Raw genomic sequence first — 27929 nt, forward strand, 5'->3', positions numbered from 1 at the left:
AGTTTCTCTCTCTACTGGTCTTTGTCATGAAGAATATTTTGAATGTATACATATGGGAAGCAAATGACTGGAAAGACATCTCAGAAGTTAAAAGCATTGGCTGCTCTTTAAGAGGACCTGAGTTTGATGCCCAGAATCCACGGGGCAGTTCACAACTATCTGTAATTCCAGTTGCATAGGGCACAACTCCATTTTCTAGATCTGTGTGCATTGCTCTCACATGGTACACCAACACAACACTCTTATGTGTAAAATTAAAGAAAGTGAAGGGAGAATGCCTGGTTGCATGAACATAGCGTCCATTTTGGCCCTTTAATAGATCTGTCTTTGAACTGGGCAGACGGAAGACACCATCTGACCTTACCCATTTCCAGCCAGGAGGACATTTAAGGTCAAATGGATTAGCTTTTGCTGAGAATCATAGAGCTGTTTAGGATAGAGCTTGCATGTCCTGAGTAATGTAGCGAATAGCCCCACATAGCTCTCATGCAGCAGCAAATAAACATGAGGGCCCATTCCCCTGTGTTGTTTTACTTTGATTGATAGGGAAGGGATCATGCGCCACTTACAGTAATCTCTTTAGATTCTATAATAATCCTTGCGTTATCCTGTTAAATGGTTGCTGTAGCTCTGTGCTTAATAGATTGAAATCTATTATTCATAATGCCATCTTGCTCTTGCTCAAATAACATTATCCTTATGACTAAATTTTATGGATTCATACTTAATTTCATAGCAGAAAGAGATGGTAAATTATTAGAACAGCGAATCTGCATTTGTGGATTCACTTCAACAGGTATATTTCCAGACATTGCTCTGCACCAGGCACTGACTTTGCATTTCAAGGGACTCAAAGAGGATTCATGGTATGGTTTTTAGTGTCAGAAGATTGGCATTCTGTTGTGTGCTTTTGAGTGTCTAAGACCATCTGGGGCCTGATATAAAGCTGTCCCTAATGAGGGGATAGCATCATGGGGACAGGAGGTCATTCTGAGGCTGGGCAGTGCTGGCTTTGCATCTTGGTTGTGTTATTTGCCGGCTGTGTTCTTTTGGGCAGGTGGCTGTGGTCAAGTCTCATCTGACGATAGAATAGCACTTACTTCATCAAGTTATTTTACTTTTAAAAACATATGACAGAAACCACTTTGTGCATTCCTGATCCCTAATACAAATTGTGAATGCTTGCATATGTTATCATTTAATTCTAGTGAAGTCTGCATCCCTAAACATACTGTTCACCAACAGAGGCAATTATCTAAATACACATCCTGCCCCCAAAAAGAAACCTTAGCCTTTCATCAGAAGTGCATACACCTTATTGATTTGATTGGCTACTGGCTAATCAAATAAGTTTGATTTGGAGCCTGCTTGCCCACAAAACAATCTCTGTCTTGATTTAAAAAAAAAAAAAAAAGCCTGAGATTTAAGTTGTGGATGGTAGTGGCTTCACCAGGAGGTTTCCTTCAATTCAAGCTTGAGCCATTTGTTCTCCACATATGAGACTCTTGCCTTCAGGTATCAGTGTTTCCTGTTCCCTCAGGGGAAGTTCTTAGCTCCAGGCTTCCCCATTGGTTGCCAATTGCTTTGGTTCCCACCTGCCTTGTCACCCATACGATGCTATAGCTTTAACTTTAGTCCCTTAGAGAAAGGACTTCAGATTAGTACAAAGCTAAAAAAATGTGAAGTAATTTTGGTGGATCTGAAATCATGAAATAATCTCACCAATTCTTTGCCAAATTTCTCTCTTACTCAATGTCTCTTCTATTTTTTCCTTTTGCAATTCTCATCTCTGTCTCTCTGTGTGTCTGTCTTTCTTTCTACTGAAAGGATTATTAGACCTTACTATGTCTGCATAATCTGGCTAATTTGAAATGAAATGGTCCTTAAGCAGTTTTGTGGTCAGGCCATTAATAATCATCTTGTAAAGTGAGCGATGTATCTGATGGCATTCTTGAATATAGGGACCCCTGAATTGCTGTCAGTTTGAATCTGTATGTGTTTCTTCATCACAAAAATACTGTGATTTAATTTATGGAGGAAGAAAAAAATTCGTGAAAAATTAAGAGTCTTGTCAAATGTTTGTGAGGCCATTCCTGAGTATAAAATCAGAATAAAGACTAGCACAGTGTATGACTAATTAACATGAAGGACATTATTGGGTGTTTGTGAGTCCATTAATATGTGTGTAAAATCAGAGTAGAGACCAGCACAGTTTTGAATAATTAATGATTGTGATGTTTAAAGTGCTATTGATAAAAACAACCTTTCAAATGTTTTCTTTCTCCACTCATCTAGGTGCCTGTGTCTTTTTTCTAATTCTGGGTACATGTCTAGACAGAATTTCTTTCAGAAATTTATCAAACAGAAGAAAATTCTGACAGTAAAATAATTGGGGATTTCAAAGGCTGAGAAAAATCTCAAGACACCAGTGTTTTGAGTTGGAATGTGAGACCTGTAAATGAATGCCATACTATTTTTAAAATTAAAAAAAAAATGCACACGAGAACTATCAAAACAGTCTAAATCAAACTCAGAGAAGAAAAAAAAAAGCCACTTCTTACCTTTTTCTTCTTTATGCAAAAAGCATTCCCTCACTTCTGATCTTGCAAGAGAAGCCCAGAAACAAAACACTGCACTAGCTATAGCTTTCCATCTTTTAGACTGGTTTTGAAATACCAAAAACCAATATGGCTCTCTTCAGCTTCTCTGTGTATAGCAATGATAGCTATACCAGCTCAAGGGCACAATACAGTTGTCTAGGAGATTTCAGGTCCTACACAGTGTTTGCTACCCTCGCCACTCTGTGTGTTCTTATCCTGCTCCGTCTACTCTTTTATCCTCTTCCACAGTGGTCCAAGAGTATGATGCACACAAAAGAATGATGCCCAGGTACATTGGTCCAAAAATACAGTGGCTACTGTCCTTGCCTTCCCTGGAGCTGTGGGCTGGGGAGCAGGGCATTCAACCATACAAAGTAAATAGTAACTGGCTGGTGCAGCCAACAAAAGTAGTGACAAGCACATTGAAACAGAGCCACCCCGGCAATATTTACTTCATTATTTTGCATGCCCCCATTCTAGATGAATCATTTGAAACTGAAACAAATGCATTTATAATTCTTTTTATAACATTCCAAAGCTATGATTTATTACATCATTTTTACCATCTTTGGCACTTTGGTAGAAGTAAAACTGAGATAAAGTCAGAAATGAAAAGGGTTAAAGAGACAATCTGTCCATTTTTCTCTCAGAGCTGGAGCAGCTACTGGGAGGAGACTCACTGGCCTTGTCTCTGTTTACACTGCTTCATAATTTCCTAAAGTAAGTCTTTAGATGGTTTAGCAGGCTGCACCTTGCTGTTTCTTTAGGCTTGGAGACCTTTCCTTTCTCTCTGTGTCTGGATTTCAGTATAGAACCCGAGTTATTACCCTTTATATCTGTATATTCTATGGGCAATTTAAAACTGTCTTGGTTTAAAATGGGGAACTTCACGCTAGTCGTAAGAAACCCTAAGAGATACAGGAATCCAATCTGGTTCATGTAGTAATAGCAATGAAGAAGAAATTGAACTCTTTCCCATACTTGCAAAGAGCTAAAAAACAATTTATGGATCTTCTTATTAAGTTTCACAGAACAAATGCAGCCATTTTGCTAACTGAGAAGTCCAGCCAGAGACCCAGTGAAGAGTTGGAGGGTAGCTCCAGGTATGGGAGTGATTCTCCAGGGTTTATTGTGCTTGCTACTTAGGTGGTGGCTAAATCTCAGGACCTCTTTGAATCTCAGTTCATCTGTCCCATCTGTGGGAGGAGCAGGGCCACAAACTCTGACATTCCTCTACAGAGCAGTTAGAGTCATTTACAGACAGCTCAATCTACAGCTCAGAACTTTTCCTAAGAATAACCTGCCATAGCATTTTCCATGATATCCCATAACTGCCTCTTTTAGGGTGCCTCTGATTACAAATTTCTTTCTTTCTTCTAAGGGGAATAAAAGGGTGGTAATTCCCTCTCTGTATCTTTTCAGGGATTGCCAAAGCAAATGCCATTTTGAAAGGTCTATGTTGGAGACTAAATCTAGGCTGCCACAGAGACGAGGAAAGAGCCCTGTCTCCCTTAACTTAGCCTCTCAGAGTTGTAGGAGACATTTTACATTTCGGTCTTGTCCCCACTCTAACTGTCTGTTCTGCCTTCTTACTCTGAAATCATCCACTGGGAGTTCCACCCTTCTTCCTTCTAATTTTTCTGTTCTTATTCCTTGCTCTTCTCAGAAGAAGAAACCTTTGTGTACAACAGCAGTCATTTATCATAGTTTTGGTCCGATGCCCTCTTGTTCCAAGGAAATGGTTATAATATCTAAATACACAATTTAAAAACACCAAAGAAAACCTAGTAGATAAAATGGGTGTGCCTGTCTAAACTAATCAGAGTTCTCTCTATGAGCCAGGTCAAGTCTTAAGTTAACAGGGGAAAGAATTAATATCCAGTGTGCCAAAGTCCTGGTTCATTCATTAATTGTTGCTGATTCTTCAGTTTTAATCTACTTTACTGCCTCTTTCCTTCTAACCTGTGAATGTACTCTCCCCTCCTTATCCAAGCCATCCCGTCCTCCATCTCTCAAGCTGTAGCTCTGTACATCTTGCCTCACCCATTTCTCATGTCAATGGTTTTGTTCCTGCTAAGTTCCAAAATGGCTTTGGTTGTTGTTACCAGGTGGTAAGAAAAAAATCTCAAAATCTTTATCCTCCTGGAGGTCCCTTCCGGGCTTGGGCTTGACAATGTGTTTCACAATCACCTCCATGAAATTCTCTTTTCTCTTGTCATTCTGTGTTCTCTTGGCATTCATGATTTGCACCTGAAATGTCCTCCAAAGACTCAGAGGGTTGAAGGCTTAGCTGATGGGTGTCTCGTTCACAGGAGATTAACTCACTCATAGATTCCTAATCAGATGACATGACAAGAAGGGGGTGGAAATTAGGTGGGGTGTAGTGGGAGGAGGTACTCACAGGCCGTGTGGTTTGGATGCTTATGCACTGCCCTCCCCACTATTCCCTGGAAGCTGAGAGGTGAACAGCTTCCCCTTGAATGCACTTTCATTATTGTGCTGATCCCACACACAAACCAAGAATCACCCCACTTCTTTTAAGTTGTTTATCTTGGGTATTTTGGCAAAGCCTCAAAAGTGACTCACATACTTTGTTTTTGTTTTATGTCATTAGACACATTCACACAGGACCTCTTTTTCCTCTCTGTTACACAGAAAAACCTTGTCTCAAAAAAACAAAACAAACAACATATCCCAAATATCCAGACTTGCTTGATATTATCTTAAGCTCCCTGGAAATTAGCTTTCCCTTTCTTGGGGCACCCAAACACTGTGAGTCTGGTGTGGAATTTGGCACATTCTACTTTTCAGTGTATCACTGAACACCCCTCCGTGTCACAGAAGGGAACTTTTGTTGGTGGAGTTAGCATCAAGAACAATGGATTTAGCGATCTACAAGAATAAAAAAGCTCTTGCCCTGCTTGTTCCCTAGCACATACATTTTGGTTAAACAGAATGAGAATGATCATTCAACATAACACATACTGCTGACACAGGCTGTGTGAATATATGTGCTGCTTTTATAACATTAGCTGATTTGATTTACTGCCCATCATACCTGCATAGATGTTTCATTATGTTACTTTGTTAAACTTCCCAAGAAAGCAGCAAGGTCTGAATTCTGAGAATCCATTTCACAGTGTAGAAACTGATGCTTGTAGGACTATGTGACTTGTTGAAGGTGACATGGCTCATCGGGAACGAGTGCAGTACTCATACTGCTGCCAAACCTTGGATCATACACTGGGAATTAGTTGATCAGTAAGGAAAACCTCGGCTGGAGAAAGTTTCATGGACAGCAAAGAATTACCTTATCTTTGTGAACTGGGAATGTATAGTTCATCCCTAGCTAGTTTACCCAACATTCTTGAGTCTTCAAGTCTAATCTTTGGCACACCAAAGTACACAAATAAGTAAATAAACAAGTAAGTAAATAAAAAGGATTTTCAAAAAGGATTGGAAGATGGCTTAGCATGTATGAGTTTACCCTGCAAGTGTGTGGACCTGAGTTCTGATGCCCAGAACTCACATAAAAAAGTGGGTATGGCAGTGTATACCTGTTATGCTCATCTTGGGGAAGAAGAGACAAAAGTATCTCTGGACCTTCCTTGCTAACTAGCATTGTCCAGTTGATGAGGTTCATTGAGAAACACTTTCTCAAAAATTAAGGTGGAGAATGATTAAGGAAGATGGTTGAAGTCAAAGTCTGGATTCTAAATGCACAAGCTCACATCTATACATACTTTCATGAATGAACATGTAGACTTGCATACAATCACATGTGAAAATAAAAAAATGAAGATGGAGTAAACAAATAGAGTAAGTGAAATATCCTTTCTAAATTTTTTTTTGATTCTCACTGCCATGAAAGCTCCCAGTTGCAGAGTCAAGTGGGGCACCATGTGGCAAAGACTGTTCCAATGGCAAAGACTGCCTTCTAGTGAGGCACCTTCTGGTCAGTGACTCCACCATTAGTAGCATCTCTCTTTTCATTATTAATGTACTATCTTTAAGAACTTCCATTTAAAACTACAAGAATCTAGGGTTTAGTCATATACTCTTAGCAGCCTTGTGAAGTCCTCCATAGACAGCTTCTATCCATAGAAGAATCATTTTCAGAAAGCGGGAACCCATACCCTTTACACACTCACACGTTTTTGGATCTTAGCCACTATGTTTTCCTGAGGAGTAATCAATACAAATTTGTAAATAACTTCATGGAACAGGCTGGCCTCAAATTCCCTATGTAGCTGAGGATGACCTGGATTTCTGATCCTCCTGCCTCCACTTCTCTAGTGCTGGGCTCATGGGGGTTTTGTGTGATGCTGGGATTGAACTCCAGTACTTCATACATTCTGGGCAAGCACTCTAGCAATGAATACAAGTTATACTGATTTCACAGAAGCTGTGTGAAGTCATGGTCGTCATCTTTCAGGAAAAATAAAATTACATGTTCTGCTATTGGCAGGGATCCAATACTGGCAGTTGAAAGATGGAGTTTAATTGGTTTTTGGTAGGTACTTTTCTTCCATCAGAAAAGAATGGAAGGAATTGTCATTTCTGGTAATGTTCAAGATGACTCTGATAAGAAAAATGTTTTTCTCTTTAAATATGAATGATGTGAATGTTCTCAGTTTCACTTCCTTTTAATCCTCTTTCTATGACAGCAAGTGATGAATAGGTGTGGTGCTTTGATAGCAATGGCCATTTCAAGATTTGATTGGTAAGTACTTCAGATCTGAATCCTTATTAGATGTTCACTGCAATTACTCACAACCATCTTCTCTGGAGGTCATTGTTTTATAGGTATACATATTTGGAATATTTTTGTAAGAGAAATTAAGCATGCAAAGTCTGGGATGAAGGTTAAATAATCTGGCTTTGAATCATTGTTAACTGTTCTATTTTAGCTAAGTTGCAGAACCTCTTCATGCCTCAAACTCATGCTGTGAAAACAAAAAAAAAAAACTTATAGTTTTGTCATCAAGATGTGACAAGATAATCACATACAGAGCTTCATCTAGCACCTGATACAGAAACCAGTAGTCAAAGAGCTATTATTAAGTATGAGTTTTTGTTAAGGCAATTTGGCTGTTTTATATTGATTTTCAGTGATTGCTGCCCTTTTTTCTCTGCTTGCCCTCATTTATACTGAAGGTTATATTTTTCAAAAACAAATTTGAACAGTTCTACAGAACCATTAGTACCTTTGAAGCTGGGGAAAAATGGCTCTGCAATTAAGTGCTTGCCACTCAGTCATGAGTAACTACAAGGACATATGCCTGTAATCTCAACACTGGGGAGGTGGAGCCAGGAGACTCTAAGGAGTTCTCTGGTCAGATGGTTATGGGAAACCTAGTCCCATTGGATACATCTGTAGTATAACAACAAAAGCTCAGGGAAGATTAAGGAAGAGATGGAAAGATTGTAAGAGCCAAAGGACCAGGAAGTTTGATGTAGGATGGTGTCTACTAGAAATGACAGTGTTGCTGTATCCATGATACCACAAGAATATGACTGCCTAAACAAGACCTGAGTAATGACAACACCAACAGACACGCTGTCACGGAATGGGGAAATCTCACAGGGCCCCACCCCAAAGGACAACTGGTGACTGCTGGAAGTCGAGGGTTGATCTCCCCTAGGAGTGAGCCCCTAACTGGTTGTTTCATACCAACTAGTCAACCACACTAAATAGATTCAATGAGTTATAGCATTAATAAAGAAAAAAGGACCACAAATTTGAGAAGTAAGGGCACATGGAAAGGGTTTCAGGGAAGGGGGAAAAGGAGTGACATAAAAAGGAGTGATATAATTACCTTTTAATTAAAATAAAAAATAAGAAAATATATAATAACAAATCAGGTGGAGTGTGGATGTAAAAGAAGCCTAACCTTGGGTTGTGCATGTACATATGTACCCACAAACACACATCAGAGAGAGAGAGAGAGAGAGAGAGAGAGAGAGAGAGAGAGAGAGAGAGAGAGAATAGTTAAAGCTGACCAGACAGTGCTTAGTGATGGATGGCATTCCTATTCTGAGCCAAAGATTCCTTCTCCCATTCTCTCATCCCTATCTTTCCTTGCATCCAAGCCATTTGCCCCATCTCTGGCTGTTTTTAGCAGGCAGTTAAAAAGCTCTGGGATCTATTTCATCTTTAAAAAAGCCTTTTATCAAGCTGACATGGCAGCAGGTGTCTGAAATCAGGAAATAGAAGTAGGAGATCAAGAGTTCAAGGTCATCCTCAGCTACATAACCAGTTTAAATCCAGCCTGGGTTATGTGAGACCATTTCAGAGAGACAATGCCTACAAACGTATGTATGTATGTATGTATGTATGTATGTATGTATGTATGTATATTTTTCAATTAAATCTTGAAAAAACATCCAGACCAAGACTAGTCCCAAACTCCTATTTTTCTTTCGAACATGATGCCAAATGCCTGCATGGGTAAGACAGCAAGAGAAATATGTTTCTCACTTCACATTTATGTGCCAATAATAAATCTTAAGTGAGTTTAAATGAAGAACATTTTTAAGTTCAACTTTCAAGTGAAGGTGGAAGTCTGCTGTCATGCTATATTGGCACTGATTTATATGAATCAACACAGTTTCATCTTAGGGGACAGGGTGACAAGCAGAGACAAAGTGCACCAGGGCAACACTAAACAGGGGAGTCTTTTCTGCTTCACTTTAAAGAAGCTTTACCAGTGAGAAGGCCTTGGGCCCTATTATGCCTATGAAATATAGATGATATCTAACACTGATTCACTTGGCCAAGAAGGATGCACTCCAAACAGCACCTTTAGGGCAGTCAGAAGTGGCTGTGGTGTTGACTCACAAGTCCAACCAGCAACTGTGATTCCCAGTGTAGAGCTTACTAGGTCATTGCTTTTGAATATAAATTATAATCCTTTCATAATAAGAAAAAGCAAAGGGAAGGATAATTGTTAAATTTGCTTGAATTGTAACAGCTACAAAAATGTCATATATATATATATATATATATATATATATATATATATATATAAATCATATAGCTATGCTTTGTGTTCTGAGTCCTCCCTGGTCTGGGAGATGTTGTAGTCAGTCCTGTGCTTGGCAGCAAATTGACTTGGGGAAAATAAGTGAAGAAAAATCTAGCCAGGTGTGGTGGCATACACCTTTAATCTTAGCACTCAGGAGGCAGAAGAAGAGGCTGGTGGCTCTCTGTGAGTTCGAGGCCATCCTGGTCTATAAATTAAGTTCCAGGATAGCCAAAGCTACACAGAGAAACTCTGTCTTGAAAAACCAAAGATAAAAGAAGAATGGAGTGTGTATAGTGTCCTTGACATTCAAAGTTATGGGAACTACCAGGCAAACAAAATTAATATATGGTTAGTATTTTATTAAAAAGCGAGTTGCTGGTCTCAGTTATCTTAGAGATTGGTGGCAGAATCTTCCACATACTCATCCTCCTTACATCATTTTTCCCCCAAAGAGGAGAAAGATGAACAAACTTAATACATTAAGGAAAAATTGTGAACTCTGTTAGAAAACACATCACACTTTTGTTCCTTCTCAGAATAAAGTCCAGGGTGGGAATGCTGTTAAAGCTACCACTCTTCACATTCATCATTTAAAATGAACCTATAAAACTGGCTGTTATCTTCATGAGGCATTGAGGGTTTGCTTAGCAAGGAGAGAGAGAGAGAGAGAGAGAGAGAGAGAGAGAGAGAGAGAGAGAGAGAGAGAGAGAGAGAATAGATTTTAATGCACAGAACTGCTTCTCCTCTTGTCCTGGAGCTCACAACATGGTCGTTTGGGAATATCATGGCTAATGTCTGTAGATCATTTATTTATCTTGCTGAGCTGCAACAAAAAAGTGTGTCAAATGACCAGCAAGGATCCCTTGCACTGCTTCAAGGTCTTAGGTACAGGTGGCTGCAGCTTGAATCACAACAGCAGTACAAACAAGCTGTAGATCTTGGGCAAGATGATCACTTTTCCTGAGTCTCTTTTCTTTAAGTGCAAGAAATGGGGATTTTAGGGTTGATTTGAACTTAAGTGAGCAGTGACTGCATGTTCCCTAGGGATGGCTGGTGCCATGCGAAGTTCCTGTTGGCTGATACAGTGTGCTATTGATGTATGCAACGTGCTGTGTATTTGGAAGCTCTTATTAGCAAGTAATTATATAAAAATGAGCAATTCTGCATGGATTTTGCTCTTTGCTCCACCCTGGGAGTGGCATAGCTTGATCACTCAGGTTCCAAAGGCAGGAGTGACGACATGTTCATAGTTAAGCCAAGCAGTGTGGCCCCTGTTTGGAGACAGGAGAATTGGTGAGGGATTCAAGATCTAGAACTCTCAGTGTGCTTCATATTCAGTTTTCTGCCCATAGCTGGGGTGATGACAACCAACCCACAGCTAGAAGAATGGTGGGAAATAGGTGAGAGGTATCAGTGTACCAGCCAGACAGCATGGGAAGATGCTAGCTCACCAACTACTAAGAGACCCTCATACCCAACCTTTCAAAGATGTTTCTTTTAAAGATTTATTTAATCTGTCTGTCTTTCTGTGTTCCTATATATTTGTCTGTGTTTTGTGGTGTGTGTGTGAGTGTGTGTGTGTGTATGAGTGTGTGTGTGTGTGTGTGTGTGTGTGTGTGTGTGTGCACTTGCATGTGCAGGACCAGAGAAGACATCAGATCTCTCAAAGCTGGAGTTAAATGTATTTAAAGGAAACCTGGTTCTCTCCCTCTTGTGACAGAAATCCTCATAGCTGCTGCTGAGCCACCTCTCCAGCTCACAGCCAGCCTCTTGAAGGAAATTCTGAACCCCTTCCTTATCCTTATTGACCCTTGGTCAATTGTGCTCACTCTTCCCTTGGGGAGGCTGTTTCTTTGAAAGAGTAGTCTGCCTCCACATCAGCACCTGCTCTGTGCTTTAATACCATTCCAGATGCATTTGGGCTTTTAACAGTTTCATTGAAAATCATCCCCAACCTTGCCACTGAACCAATAAAACCCCAACTTTCAAATTCCAAAGTCCTTCCTCTTTGAACTCTGTAACCTTTGACTTGACAGTTAACCCCTCCCATCACAATGGCAGACACCCATGAGCTGCATTGTTAAGACACTTTGAACATGTAACTTCCTTTAACTTACACAACATCTTTTGTTGCAGAAACGACCCCATTTTTGCACAGCTGACATAAGCAATGCCTTGAACGACATATAAGTGACTAAAAGAGTCTGCACCCTGCCCGTACTAAGGCTCCTCAAGGACTATTGCCAATCTCTCAGCTTCTGTTTGTAACTTTTCTTTTTGTATGAAAATGTCCAATGCACTGTGGACCTACTTCATTCCATTGTTCCATTCTTAACTCAATATGCCCTGATGTACCTTGTGAATGCCCTAAATCCCTGGGAACCTTTTAAATAAGCCTCAGTGAGGGAAGTCATTTATAACAAAGGAAGTTCAAACTTTTACCTTGGGCTGATAAAGCCTCAAGCCTTGAAGTAAAACCATGAAAACATTATGGACTCTCTCCTGGCTCAGTTACCTCCATCAGTACAACACTGACCTTCTTACATCAAGATTTTCTTTGGGGTTAATTGTTTGTGTTTTTGTTGTTCTTTTATAGGACACTGGAGCTAAGAAAAATAGTCCTAAGAGACCAAAAGGTGCTTATTCTTTGATGTTGCATTGTAGATGTATTCAGTGCTTTGAGAAATGAGAAACCAAGCCTGAGCACAATGTGGGGGAATGATGTACAGTCCAGGTAAGGTGGTGTGCAGGGCTGTAGGGCACCCCAGCCAGTGAACACAATGTGGGGGGAGGATGTACATCCAGTCCAGGTAAGGTGGTGAGCAAGGGTAGGGAGAGATCCCAGCCAGCAGGTAAGAGGCCACATATAGAGGATGCTGTCGATTTCCTGGGACCTTTATCAGAATCTTTCCTTAGAAAACAGCTTGCTTTCAAGCATTCTTAAACTTGCTGTTTGTTTGCCTGCATTCAAGAAAGGGAACACATGTCCATGCTGTCCCCTCTTTCTCCAATTTCAAATTTTCACTCTTCTTTTTCGTTGAGCCAATAATTGTCATTTTGGTAACATTTGGGTATATGCTTAGTGGGCAAGGGGTTGATGCTGCCCTCGTATAATGCACACAGTTTGGATGCAATGTTTTGAAGGAAAGTGCAATAAAATAGAGGTTTACTTGATACAATTAAATGATGGAGCTTACTGAGGAAAATTGTTAAATATTGGTTATTTTAGAAGTGTCTTTATCAGACACTTAAACTCATATTGTTTAAAATTCTATGATACTATCCTAACTAACAGAAGATAAATTATTTGTTCAAAGACACACATCAGATTGCTTTGGCAACAAAATCAACTTTCCATCAATCTGTCATTTTGTAGAATATAATTTTCTAGCTTTGATGCATAAGTAGAAAAAGGAAACAGACATTTATACATAAGCAAGTGATAAATTAGGTACAAAGAGATAGATCATGCCGAGAGAACTCAAAATTGTAGAGATTCCTGCTAACCTACAGGACAAAGAAGGGATAGAGAAGAAAAATGAGACCAGTATTGTCCAAGAGGACCCGTGGAGACTGGGTAGATTCAGAGATGTCAAATCCCCTAGATGTTTGAAACCTATGAGGATAGGCAAGAGAGGCATGGCTATAGAGCAGACATGTTTGATGTGTGTGGGTGAGGATAAAGGGGAATATGGATTAGGTTTGAAATTTGTCTGCATACCCAGTCTGTGAGACTTTATTTACTGGGTTAGGTGAGAGCCTAAGTCTGTGCTCATTGAATGTTCACCTCCAGGTTTGCACTTTAAAACTGTTTGGGAAGACTATGAAGAAAAGAATGGGGCATGAAGACATTGGAATTATTTTTCTAGAAATTTACATGTGATAATCTCTTTTGGAAATCTTTACATGGTAATCAAAAGATTATGATTCGATATTGGATACATGAATGAATGTGTTTGTTTGTGTGTTTGTGACAAGGATTATCTGTGAAGCTTTGGAGCCTTTCCTGGAACTCACTATGTAGACTAGGCTGGCCTCAAACTCACAGAGATCCACCTGCATCTGCCTCCAGAATGCTGGAATTAAAGGCGTGCATCACTACCACCCAGCTGAATATTGTTTTTAAGTTCTCCAAATCATTCTTGAACATATTACTCAACAACTGTGATTTGAAAAATATCAGATGAGAAGGGAGAAGGTTAGTCACTGGGCCATCAGAGCAACAATATTATTTGTGTGGGAAGGAAAAGGCAGACAACCAAATGATAATTTGAGAGAAGAATTAATTCAAAGAGCTCAAGACAATCAGGTCTATGGTTGAAAGAGGGCTTAGAGACAAACTACTGGCTTTGAAGTCTACGACTTTGGTGGGATAGGGATAGAAACAAGAGACGGGGTAGACAAGAGTTAGGTTGGCCAGCTGTTTTGAGGTCTAAAGACGGCTGCTGTAAGGAAATGTCTGCTAGGGAGTGGTCACCACAGCACTTGAGTTAGGCGGCAAGGTTGCACCTGGAGAGATGGTTTAGGAGTGAGCAGTAGTTAAAGAAGCAACTAAATCAGGAGGGGAGATAGCACAATGGAGACAGTGAATGGAGATTTCAATTCTAATCTTTTATGTGAAAGGAAATTAATCCTGCTCTTGTGTTTCATAACCTTGAACCCTCTCAAGCCTGAGCTCTGTTATTGTTCACCTCTTCCTGCTTTCTCATGCCCCCCCAGCCCAGATTTAATTCATTGCCAGCTCTGTAATGTGAAGACCTCCCCCTGGTTCTGGTCCCTCTGCCACATCCCACCTGGACTGATGCTAGCTAGCCCCTCTACCCAGCACCCACAGTCTTTCATTTTGACTCCACCGCAGTGGACATTCCTGTGCCCATCACAAGCATCAGGTCCCTGCTTGGTCCCTTGCATGGCTTTCCATCATAATTAGCATAATGGAAGCAGTGGGGTTCTGTCTGGCCTAGCTCCACTCTACTCTCCATCCCTTCACCCACATGGGTGGTCCCTGCCTGTGAGCCACACAGCCATCTGCACAGGTTCAGTCTCTGTTCCTCTCCGCCACTGACTTCCTTCTCTTTAGGTAGTTTATTAATTTTACTGGGTTTTTTTTTTTTTTTTTTTTTTGCTGTTGTTATTTTAACAAAGCCTTCATACATGCAAGAAATTCTGATTCCTGTCTCTGCCTTTCTGTATCAATCTCTGTCATTTCTGATGTCTATCTTCTCTGTATTGGTCTGTCATTTCTGCTACCCCCCACAGAGACAGACAGACACAGAGAGAGAGACAGACAGAGACATATGGGTGAATGTTTTCCCTAACCCCTGCCACTTTCTCACTTGTTCTTTCTTTTCGCTTTTGCATGTTTCTATTATTTAGCATCTCTGTTGTCAGAGAAGCTTTCCCTGACATCTTCATTATATTAACATCTTCAATTAGACCCCCCCCCAGTGCTTCTTCAAGTGTATTGGTGTATTTGCTTGTGTCTCCCCCACGACTATAAACTCCAACATGGTAGGGTGAGATCACCTTCCCAGCAGTCATAGTGATTGTCCATTGCCTTGTCCGTAGTGGCTATTGACAAAAAATACTGAATAAGTGAACAGATGACTAAATGAATGAGACCTATAAAGTAAAGCTTTAATGGGATGCAGAACAGACTAAAAACCAATGTGGGCACCTGGTCACGTTCACAGCCTGATGGGAAATTCTCCTTTTACTGGTCACACTCAACAGCATCATGTGTGTGAAATCAAAATTACACACAAGACAGCTTCTCAATGGGCAGACAAATCAGAACACATCTGCTTTCTTCATATTAGACTTTGTCAGTTTCAGTTCAGCAGAGTCTAAATCCACTCACTGGAGAGGCAGAGCTAGTGATGGAGAAGGGGGTTATGATGGGCTTTCTCTGGCCAGTTTGCTGTACACCAGGGCTATGGTTATTTGTTCTGTATTTCAAAATATTTCCTCACTTTTAGTAATATGTTACCTCCACCTTCTCTCGTTCAGATGCACTGTCTCTCAACAGCTCTTTGGATTCATTCCAGCAGAGAAGTGGCACCTCTTCTGCTCTATTTTTACATCTTAAAAGCAAATAGTTACCTTGAGTTGTCTAAACACGGCCTCGCAGACTGTTCCCAAGCAGCACACAGGATCAAATAAATCACTAGGAAGCAAAGTTAAACCGATCATCAGTCATTCTCACAGGGAGGGAGGAAATGCACTAATCCTTTTAGAATTTTGCCTCAAATTTTTTCCTTCTTCTTCTGATTGCTTCATTTGCGCGATACACCAGGAGACGGAAGTCATGCAAAGGCCCCCAGGAAGCCTGACTGTGATTTGGTTCTGACACATCTGGAGGGGAGGGGAAGGGAGGACAGGGTGAGAGTGGGTGTCGGAGGTGGTGCATCTGTGTGTGGAGGCCAGACAACCTCTGATGCCATTGCTCAGGACTTAATTTTTTGAGACCAAGTTGTCACTTTTACCTGGAACTCACCAAGTAGGCCTGGCTATCTGGTCAGGTGGTCCCTGCCTATCTTCATTTTCATGGCGCTGGGGTGGGTAGTGAGATAGTCTCGCAGCCCTGCAAAGACGGCTCCTGACAGGGTGGCAAGCACACAGAACTCTATCCAGCTTGTTTTTACACAGGTCCTCATGCTTGCTCAGTGTTGACTTTACCAGCTGAGCTGCCTCCTCACCCCTGGTCTGAAGTCTCTAGATGCCTATTCAAAACCAGCTCAGAATACTAAGTAAGACCTCTCCATGAACTACCTTCCCTGGCATGCTCAGAGTGAGTCTCTCATGGGATGCAAAGCCAGAGCCCACATTTGCACGTGAATTGCTACTTTTAACTTGCTAAGAGTTTCACTATGAAAGACACTTTACTTCCAATATAAGAGGTTAAGAGTCCTGCACTTGACCTCTCTGAGCTTTTCAGGGAAAAGCTGAATGAAAAGAGGAATGGAAAGTTCTGATCTATGTCTTCGAACTCACTGAAATTCCCAGACACACAGTGTGGAAGGGCTTTATTTTGAACATTTTCCAAATCCAGCCCTCTCTTTGAAAGTGCCTTATTTAGAGAGTGGAGAGATGGCTCAGCAGTTAAAAGCACAGGCAGATGGTTCAGCAGTTAAAAGCACAGGCAGAGCACCCAGGCTTGGTCCCTGTTAGGCAGCTCACAATCATTGGGACCTCCGGGAGACCTGATGCCTCTGAACCCCTACTAACAGACACACTAACATACACAATTAAAAAGTAGCTGATGTGGATTGATTTAGCTAATGATTCTCAATCACTGAGATGCTTGTGAGTCTTGTGGTCTAAGAATAAACGGGCATCACCAGACATTGCAAACTTCTCTTTCTTTCCTCCTTCAGAAGAGCTCTGTTTACTCCACAGCACACAGAGGAGATTCCGTGGAATTAAGATTTATGTGGTTTGTAGAATCCCAAATCCCTGGCTGCACGAGTGGCCTGGTAAATACAGATAAAACATTTATCTGTTTTCTCTATAGCTTTACTTCAGGGAAGAAGGTGAAGAGGAATGAGTATATTGATCATATTATTTTTAAAGCCATCTTAAAGATATATATATATATATATATATATATATATATATATATATTCTTAATGCAGTTCTCTTTACCTGGGAGTTTATAAAACAGTGTGCCAGCCTTAATTACTGGATTAAAACCTACACTTTAGGCCTGGCACAGTGATGCCATTCAAATATCAGGATCTGAATTCAGATGACCGGAGCCCAAATGGATCTGGGCCCAGTAGTATGTGTTTATAATAGCAGCTCTCCACTGTGACACAGGAGGCAGAGATAGCATAAGCTCCAGAAACTTCCAGGCCAGCAAGCCTTGCTCACTCAGCAGTAAACAACAAGACACCTTGTCTCAACAGATGTGCAAGGCAAGGACGAACACCAAGACACTCCTCTGGTCTCCTCAAGTATGTGCATCTTCACAGTGATAGACATGAACACACACACAAAGATAAAGAGACAAAAAGTATATTTTAACTTTTTAATTACACACTTTATTGTGATCTTAACTATTTCCCTCACCCCATTTAATCAAGGGGGATACAAACTAAAAATGAGGTTTCCGGTCCAAAACCTTTTGAGGCTTTGTTTCCAACTCAAGAAGAACACAAGGGTGTCAGGGACTCTGTGAGACTTCATCTGACATCTCCCCTACTTTGTGCACATGCCAGCCAATCTAAATCACAGTCACATTCCTGGCATCACAGCCATCTTATATACTGAAGTATTCCCTCTCTTTTTGCATTGAAATTCTCATCCAAGCCCTCCTGTTGCCCTGGCTTTGAAGAGTAAGGGGCTTAGGTGTTTGCTGTGTGAACTGTTAACCTTGAAGTCAGCTGTGAAGGTAAGATTCAACATGTACTTTAGAAAGATAAGGATAGCCAACAACCATGGACCAACAGCAGGGAGGAAAGCAGAGGGAGTCAGCCTGGGGGATGCATTTGCCATGGTATGGGAATGTAAATACACAAGACAAGAAGACAAGTGGATGAGAGGTTGCAGGTCCAGACTCAGTCATATGAATATAGCACCCAGGAATCTATTGCCGAGGTGTGGCATTCATCTGTCCCTAAGTCCAACCTGAAACAGAGACATCAAGTGTAGACTAATAGTCATTGGTTCATTCAGGAAATATGTGAATGCTACACAGAGTGCTTCTAGTCCTGATGGCTGAGGAAGCTGGGAGAATCCCAAACCAAAGCCCATAGCATGGTGCCATGGGGCCAGACTGGAATTACATAAATGTGTTCTGGGAATGAAAAAACTACCTTGTAAAGACCTTATTAAAAACCAACCAGTAAGATTCCATGAAATTTTTACAATTATGTATCCTCACTTTGGGATTATACAGTTGGAAATAGTTGTTACAGAGTTGGGTTTGAGAAACATTAAAGGAGACATCTCCAAAGCATAATCTTTAAAACAAAGCTTCAGGGTTCAGAATTTGATGTCATAGTGCAGGACAGAGGTCTCTGCTGACTGGAGAAGGGGAGCATTTACCTGTGATGGACCTCAGCCTTGGAGGGTTTCTCAATGGTTTAAACAAAACACACTTGCTAAACTTTCAATAACTGTTGAGGCCACCTGCCAATTGCATGTATGTTATGTCCTGACCTCACAAGGTGCAATGGATAACATCATGGCATGTAACATCATGTTGTGCCATACATAGTGCCCCCATCAGGACTTTTTCTTAGAGGCCAGGCACTGCAGCCAAAAACAGCAAAGACCCCAGAAACATTGAAACCAGAGCTTAGGATACTTAATTGAAGTTCTGTCTTAGGTACCGAGTTTATAAAATTGAGTTTGACATCTCAGAGAGACAGACTTTTTACCCTGTTTTTTATTCATGGCTGCTTCTTTCTTTGGGGCCTAATAAGAAGACAAAAAATGTCACACATTTCAGTAAAATCTGTCTCTGGTCCTGGTGTGACACTTCATAGCCGTGAACTCCTGTGTAATGCCCCAATGCTAATGACTCACATTCTGCCTACTGAATGGATGTGAAGAATTGCAATAGCAAAGAATGTGGCTCTGTGAGAGAAGGGAGAGGGTATTTACCTAGTGTGCACAAAGCCCTGAATTCAAGGTGCAACTAAAAAACGTGTGACCAAAACCACAACTAAGTGTGAAACCCATAAAAGTTTTGTTGTTGTTGTTGTTTGCTTTTTCTTTTATCTTTTCTTTTTTCCTTCCTTCCTTCCTTTCTTTTTTTGATACAGAGTCTCACTGTATTCCCCTGGTCTGCCTTGAACCTAATAGGCAGAATGGGATGGCTTCCAACGTACAGTGAGTTCTACCTGCCTCTGCTTCTTGGATGCTGGGATTAAAAGGACATAAGTGATACTCTTTTAAAGAAAATCTGTCTGTATATTTTATATGTATAATTAATGTTTGTGATTTCATATCAGATCACAATAGGTAATATGTACTACGAGCTTCATCTTTACTAGGCATTGTCTTAACACATAATCATCATAACCCCATGAATTCTGCCTTGATTCTGTCTGCATTTCTGCTGGACAGAAGACAACAGACAGAGCTGGGATTCACAGTAAGGTGTTCACAATGGCAAAGCTGATTTCCACTGCTCCATCACACTGAGTTTGCACATCTGAGCCCATTTAAACTGCCTCCTGGAAATGAGAGTGTGCTTTTGACCTAGGAAAGAAATACTGTCCATATTGTTCATAGAAGGGAAAACATGTTCCATAAAAACGTCTCTAATCATGGCAGCCTTTAGTCACTCATTACATTAAAGGTGGTTAACCTTATCTATTAACCAGGAAGCTACACAGCCAAAAGGAGAGTAAATGTGACAGCTTTTGAGCCCTCTGACCTCAGTTTGCTGAGATTTTCCATATCCTAGTTCCCTCATCTGTTCAATGGGAAGTGCCATGCTGGCAGCTGGGGCATGGTGTGTGGCACTCTAATGCCACAGTAACAGAAACATTTCCTAAAGTTCTCTGCTTCTGACCTTCTGGTGGAGAGGGGGGCATACATGATCATCTTTAAACTTCAATCCAGATGTAAGCTTTTTTAATCACCAAATACCATGAGGAAACTGAGGCTCATTGGGAGTTAAATTTTTACCCAAGGGAATAGCAGTTTCTGTTCTTGGATCCTGTGTCTTTAGCACACTACCTCCCCAGACTCTAAAACACTGTAAAATAATAGACACAGTCTCTTCTACATACTTTAGGCAATGAAGTCATGTACTGCAATGTAGTTACTTGAAAACATGTGCTTTATGCATAGTAGAACACCACTCTTAAACAGACCTCATGGACAGGGAAGAATGTGACTTAATAGCACAGCTGTTGGACATGATTGATTGATTCCCAGAGTCCTAGACTCTACTGGAACCTTCTAATATATCTTTGCTATTCCTTCCAGGATCAACACAGGAAGGCAGAGGGAAAATGTGGCATTTTACACCCATATTCATTTGTAGGAAATGTGTAGTGTTCTTTTGAACATTTGGATAAGATCAAATTCAGATAAATTGAATTTATATTTCTTTTGACACAGATTGGAATCAGAGACGTGTTCCCCTCCTATGCAGAGTGAAGGAAGAAAATCCTCTTAGTAAATCTCCTTGACTTGTTCAAGGTGTTTGGTATCTCTCTGTAAAACTCAACAGGATGTTAAGGCACAGAGTTTAGGCCTCAGGGTTGAAAACAATGAATGCTTTGGATATAACATTACAATGGATTTTGATGAAGAAAAACTTTCCATTCCTATACTGGGCAATGTGTTCAACCATGTTGTCACTGCCTACTGAATCCTTACTCCATAAGAAATCTTTTAACAGAGACCTGAAACAGTGAGTCTCAGAATCAAGGATTCTCAGAAACCAAGGAGAGGGCATGGTAGAGGCAAAGGCTGTAAGATCTGCGTGTGGATGGCTTGGAGGACTCACCCTACAGCCAGCATGACTACAGTGGTGGGAAATGGTAAGGGAAGGGCCAGGGAGCTCGCAACCCCTGCGAGATTTTGACTGTAACCTGAAGGCAGATGGGTACGCAGAGGAAAGAGGTTTTTGGACAAAAGCTACCGTTTAATTTCAATTTTGATACAAAACTGGTTTGGGAGACAGACTTGAATGGGAGAAGAAGAAGCAGAGGAAGGGAGCAATTGTGGAAAAAATCCACTATTTATGGGGCTAGGTGAAAGGCAACAGAATGAACAGTGATGGTATTAGGTCTATATTGAAGGTAGGGGCAGTGAGCATAGGCACAATGGCTTCTAAGGAAATGGGGGATTCGAGGTCTTCAGAATTTTCTTATGGGAAAGCAGAACAATGAAGTCACAGTGAGGCTGAGAAGGAGGGTCTCAGGTGGAAATCCAGACGCTTGATTTAGAATAGAGGAGGAGTGAGATGGCAATAAGATATTTAAGGAACTGTAGGAAATTAGATATGTCAGTAGGGAGTCTAGGTTAGAGCTGAGAGTTCGTGAGCTGTGTGTACATAGATAGTATTAAAGGACACCAAACAGGATTTGACATATTTGGCATTTAAATATACATAAATACATAAATATACATAAAGTTGATCCATGGAACACTCCAACATCTTAAGATTTAGCAGAGAATGAGGAAAAGAATTGGAAGATGGTCTCCATTTGAAAAATAACTAAAAGGGGTTGGAGTGCTAGGTCAGTGTTTGAATGCTTGCTGCTCTTGGGGAGGACCTGCCAGGATAGCTTTCCCAGAATTCACTTCAGGAAATTCATAACTGTCGTGTCTCTCCAGCTGCCAGGAGCCCCATGCCTCTGCTCACTGTGGGCCCCTGCACTCACGTCACAAGCCCACACACAGAGAAATGTACACATATTAAAAGTGATTTAAACACTTTAAATAGTATTTTACACACACACACACACACACACACACACACACACACACACACACACACACCTTCTTCTCTGGACAATCTCAATGAAGACAAAGGAGTCAGTATTTGACAGAGGATAATGCTGAGCTCCTCAAGGTGTATTAAAAACAAAACAAACAAATAAAACCCAAGGAGCCTTTGCAGAGAAACTTCACCAGCACTGACTCACTTGCACAAACAAATGACTTTGGATTTTAGATGAAGACATAGTTGGTGCTGTGAAGTAAGCTAAGAGGAGAAATGGCAGCATGGACAGAAAAGGAGGTATGGGTGGGCTTTCTGACACATGACTACTAGGATAACACTTTCAACAAAACATCTTAGCAAGTACGAAAATAAGCACACCATACTGAGAAAACTGCAGCTGGTGTTTTAGTGTACATTTTTTCTATTTTTTTCATATACACATGTATTCTTCAAATTAGGGTTATATTCATATTTGTATTGTAAGTTGAGCTATATTGCACATATGCTCTTGTAATATAGGTTAGGTTGCATATATATATAATGGTGGTTTACTTTTCTACTTGATCCTATAGCAGGGATTGAGAGGGGGAAGATTTTTATTATTATTTCCAAGAGAAGAGAGATTCTGGAAGAGAAGGTAGTGTCAGTGTGGGAAATGTCACATTTGGTAGATACAAGTAGAGTGATGGCCGCATGTGTAGACTAGGTGTAGACCAGAGGGACCAGAAAGAAGAACTACTTTAGATTCTTGGAACCTTGGTGCCTGAGATGGTGGTTTGCTACCAGGAGGGCTGAGATAATAAGACTGGCAGATGCCTTGTTTACTTTTTATATCAGGGTGGATGCCTGACACACTTCCTGTGTAGTCGGAGGAGGCTTTGCGTTTCATTACTAGGAAGGATGATTGGTGAGGCTCTGCCAGGTACCTACCAACATAAAAGGGCGATGGAGATAATTTGTCACACTAAGTAGATTGACTGAATTATTCAGCTCACCTTTCCTCATAGCTGACAAAAATAAAACCCAAGTCATCCTGTTTCCTCCTGGTTTTCATTTTCATCCAGATTGACACACACCAGCCAGATTTAATGTAAGAGCTTTCCTTACAAATCTGTGAACAGTGTGGGAATTTTAGTTTATCAGTGACGTGTTAGAGCATGACTACAATAAAATCATCCCTCCTCTGTTGTTTTCATGGCACAAATTGCCCCTCAAAGAAGTACTTGATACAATCAGATTCAGGTAAAATTGGCTAGACTAGCGCCAGGAAAAGTCTTTTTAAATATCAAAGAAAACAGCAGCATGCAATTGCTAACTTCAGTGGCTTAATTTGTGTTTGTGAAGACTGAGCTCTATCTTTTCCTAGGTTTAGATTCTACACTGGAGACCTCAACTAACGAGAGATAGGGACTTCATAAGATCAAGGTCATGCTTTCACTAGCCACAAAGAAACACAAACTGTCTTAACCATTTATCTTAACAGGAAACCAGTTATTCATATCCATGTGTCCCAGGTCACTTAAACAGCAGCAAGGACTGGGTAGCTGGCTCGATAATGTCCATCATTGTGCTATGAAAACAGACATACAACTTCAAGCCTAGAGGTATCTCAACCATAGGGAAATGATCTCGAGTTTGTGTGTAAATGACAGTGTGTATACAGGAGTTCAAAAACACAGGAATCTCGCTTAATCTTATTTCCAGTATTTATATTTAGCTGAAAACTAATGTACTGTAATTGTCCTTAACACTTACTTTTAATTTACACTGCATTATACAGATGTTTTTGACCAGTGGAGAATGATACTTTCTTTATAAATGCGAAGATTTGAAGCTTCTTTGCTGTTCATTACAGCTAAATTCATGCATTGCAACACAGAGTTTTTGTTTGTTTTTCCAAATAGAAAGCATTATCTTCACAGCTTGGAGTTTGTGAAAAGTCCACAGGGAAAGGACGCACCAGCACAGAGGAACAAGCTCACTTTGTCCCTGCCACTTCACATTCAGGGTCACATGCAATGACAGAACAAAACTGACACCACTGATCAAATTGCGGAAACATTTGGTTTAGGATCCTTGTGCTTTTGCCTCTGAAGTCTCAGACGGTGGTTCCTGTGGTCCCTCTCTAGTAGAGCCTCACAGATCCCATCTGAAGTGTAGTTCCTTGCCAAATCTACTCATCACTCTCCTCCTCCCTTACTGTGGAACCCAACTGCCCCCTCATCTTCAAGGAGAATTATGCTTTGTGCTGTTTATCAACAAAATAAAAGGTCAAACCCTTAACCTCTAACAAGCCCCCATTTCCATCTGCAGTCCACCAGTAGCTCAAAGGCAACACAGGAACAGACAGAAAGCCCCTCTTTAGTCTCAAACTCCAGGTCTGTTTTTAGCAAAGCCATCAATAGGAACAGAATGGTGTGGATCAGCTTTTCAATATGCAAGATGGACGGAGGTAACCAGTTTTCTCTTGTAGTGGATTATGGGGGGGACATCCATCAGTATCTCCAAATTACCCTCTGATCACCAAAGCACACTGATTACAGGAATAAAATATTTACCTAACAGGTTTCAAGTTCAGCACAGCTTCCTCCTCCAATTTTCTTTTATCTTTTTGCCTCCCACCCACCAAAGTCTTCTTTCAATTGCCCCCTCCCTAGCCTATCTGGCACATTGGTAAGAAACGAACTGTTTTCTCCATGACCTCTAAGCCTTCTATTCTACTCCAAGGCAAGCAACGTGGAGTGCACGCTCAGCAGGCTGCAAGCGAGCAGGGAGCCAGTCTGTCCGCTAGGCTTTCCAGCCATAAAAACCTCACACTGCCCACTGTGTTTTGTGTTTTGGTCAACGTGGAGCCCCAAGCCGACCCAGTCTATCCGTCGCACCTGGCTGCAATCCTTGACCCACACAGCACCTCAGCGCTAAGCAAACAACAACAACAAAAACACCAAACAGCAACAGATTCCTTTGTTTTACATGCAAATCCTACCTCCGGTAGTTGTCACATCTTCCTCAAAAGCCACGCTTAATTTTTAATGACAGCGATCCGGTAAAGTCCTCCACACAGCCGCCGGTACTCATCTTTACCCTTCGCGCTGGCAGCCTTTGTGGACCATTGATGTCACACCCTCGCTAACTCATGGCTTTAATACTCCTCGCTCAAAATGTCTGCAAGAGTTTGGAAGGACAATAGGAGTGACGGGCACTCTAGACAGCCATGCTTAAGATTAGTTCTCGGAAGCTCTGTGGAAGCCCGTTCAGACTGTTTTTTAAAAGCGTGCAGGAGGTAGGATTTATTAGCCTATGACAGGCATGCTGCTTCTGTTTTTATTAAATACTGTAATAGGCTGTCTGTTAGCATCTCTGTGATAGGTCCAGCTTTTCTTCCCCACTGCTTTCGAATTTTCAGACTGAAAAGGGAGCGAACCTGATCTGACTCCCTCACTCTGCCACCACCCTGCCTATGAGGTCAGTTTTCCAAATCCTCTAACTTCGGGAGAAAGAACTCCGGAGGCTGCTACAGGAGCGTGATCTTGGGAGTAAACAACTTTGGAATCCCCAGGGGATCTTTTTACTCTCAGCAAGGGACTCTTGCTCTCTCAAGTTGGACAAAGAAGTTAGTTCTGGAGCTAGGTGAGAGCATCCTTTCAAACACGGAAAGTTGTCATGGATGACTGACATTGCCTTATGGTATGTACTTACCTGAAGTCTCAAAGGATGTATCAAATGGATAGCATGCCATGCATCAGTAAGCAGATTAACTGTTAGGGCAGGGCTGCTGCAAAGCTCCTTGCTCCAGTTTGAGGCCATCCATTTTCCTGTTTACTATCTACGTGGGAAGAATGAGTGGGGGGGGGGTAGAAGGGCTCAGGATGGGAACCCTGCCTTGATGTCCTTTGTTTGCACAATCATGACTAAGGAAGCAGGGCCAGAAATGAAGCTACTACATGGATGCAAATGTCACTCTGAAAGTATTCTTCCACACAGGAAAACACAAATAAAAGTTCTTGGTAGATAATGTTTTGTGCTCCAAGTACCCAGGTTTAGTCTTTTTCTTCTGTTTTTCTTTTTCCTCTCTTGCTACCTCAGAACCACCAGTATACGGTAGTTACTATGGAAACAGAGTGGTCGGCTCCAAGGGAGGGGCTCAGAGAACAGCAGATGCAATATAGATGGGAATGTTCTATGTTGCACTGTGCAACAGCAATCAAGCAATGGGTAACAAACAGAATAAACCCACTACCAAGAACCCTCCAGAATAGCACTCAAGGGGCGTGATTGTAAGTTACCATAGTTTAATTATGGGCATTTGTGCTGACTAAAAGTTCCACACTGAGCAGACCCATATCCTATTCTATGCAATAACTGGACATAAGAATTGTTCTTATATCTGACTGGAGATTTTGCTTTCATCTCTCTTTCTTTCTCAAGCTTCTGGCTGTTGGTTTGAATATGCCCTGATTATTTTTGAATTTTAGTTGTTATTTGACTGACTATTGCTGACTATTGTTTCTTCTTGGGAATAAAATGTGATTTGGTAGGAAGGAGACCCTCCTTGTATCACAAACAATAATCATATTTTATTCTAAATGAGTGTCCTTACATGATTTACTCATAGCTCACCCTAGGTCTCAATGTACATTGTGAATTTTGAAAGGTATTCCTTTGTCCATTGGATTGCTACAACAGAAAGATTCTCTCTCTCTTCCTCTGTGTCTGTCGTTTTCATTTCTTCAGGTAGAAAAGAAACATTTTTTTAAAGAACCTTTTTCTCATCACCTGGTCATCAAAGACAAAACAATTCTTATCAAAATAGTTGAATATTCACAGCTGTAAAGCACAGAATGGAAGACTGTCACTGGTGTCTTAGTCTCATGGTAATTGGAGCAATTCACATAACTGTTGACTCAAAACACAGCTCTGTCTCAAAGGGAATAAGAGATTGTTCTGAAGCCAAATTTGAATGGCCAAAACTCAGAAAGCATGGAGCTGGATTACCCCAGGTTCCACATTCCCACATGGAAGCAGCTTCTTGAGAGTTAGGGGGAAAAGCCAGTCATTACTCAAGGAGTTTTAAAAATACATTGGTGGGGACACGAGAGAGGCAGTTACAGAAAGATGGGGGAAGCCTTCCATTACCTAGGTGCTATTTGATGACATTCTTAGTTTTTGGGTGGTCTGCAGGCCAAGCTAAACCTAACTAAGTGAAACCTGCATCATTCAAGCATCCCCACATCATTGAAGCTCTGATGGATCCCTCAGTCTTCGTGGCCACAGTTTCTTTCCAGACACTCTTGCTCACACTCCAATAAGAGGGCACACAAATCTCACAGTGAAATTGTTGGGAGAGAATTCTTCAGGGTTTTATGGGAACTTTTCTTGTTTGTTTGTTTGTTTGTTTGTTTGTTTCAAATAGGCAAGCATATCACCCATTTGTAATGGGAGAAGGATTATTTCAGTAAAAGAATATTTATGATGTTCTCTTTTTAAATGAAGGAAAAGTAATGTCATAAATTATATACACCAGGCTTTTTCTACAATTTAATAACATCCCTATAGTTTGGAGAGAAGGGACAGAAGGAAGAAAAGATGAATAGAGGGCAAGAGAGAAGTGCAGAAAAGGATCCCAGCCAGAAGGTGCTCCCTCCAGCCCCTTGTGGTAACTCAGCAGGTACTCTGCTATAGTCTGCCATGCAGTGAGAAACTAGAGTGGGCACAGGGATGTTAGAGATGCTTTAGTGTAGACGTGGGTTGTCTGGATCTCTCTGAGAGGTGGCATTTCTCTAAGCGTGGGGTCAAGGTAATGAGGAAGGAGAAGCATGGTTGAGTGAAGAAAGGAAGAAGAGAAAAGAAGGGAAAGGAAGGGAGGAGAATGGAGGGGAAGGGAAGGAG

At 41.1% G+C, this 27929-nt stretch overlaps 1 protein-coding gene across 2 annotated transcripts in view; it reads right to left on the bottom strand.

Annotated features, from left to right (window-relative positions):
- The window catches only part of Kcnmb2 (potassium calcium-activated channel subfamily M regulatory beta subunit 2), a 265278-nt gene extending 239769 nt beyond the window's left edge, over window positions 1-25509 (bottom strand). The window contains exons 1-2 of one of the 2 annotated variants that reach the window (XM_051185847.1): window positions 25027-25509; window positions 15731-15794 (exon numbers count right to left, since the gene is read on the bottom strand). The gene's annotated coding sequence lies outside the window, so the exon portion shown is untranslated. The remainder of the gene's footprint in view (window positions 1-15730; window positions 15795-25026) is intronic. The other variant, XM_051185848.1, reaches the window with a different exon arrangement.
- Between the last annotated feature and the right edge of the window lie 2420 nt (window positions 25510-27929).

Source organism: Phodopus roborovskii, unplaced genomic scaffold (assembly GCF_943737965.1).
Source record: "Phodopus roborovskii unplaced genomic scaffold, PHOROB, whole genome shotgun sequence".
Lineage (NCBI taxonomy): Eukaryota > Metazoa > Chordata > Mammalia > Rodentia > Cricetidae > Phodopus > Phodopus roborovskii.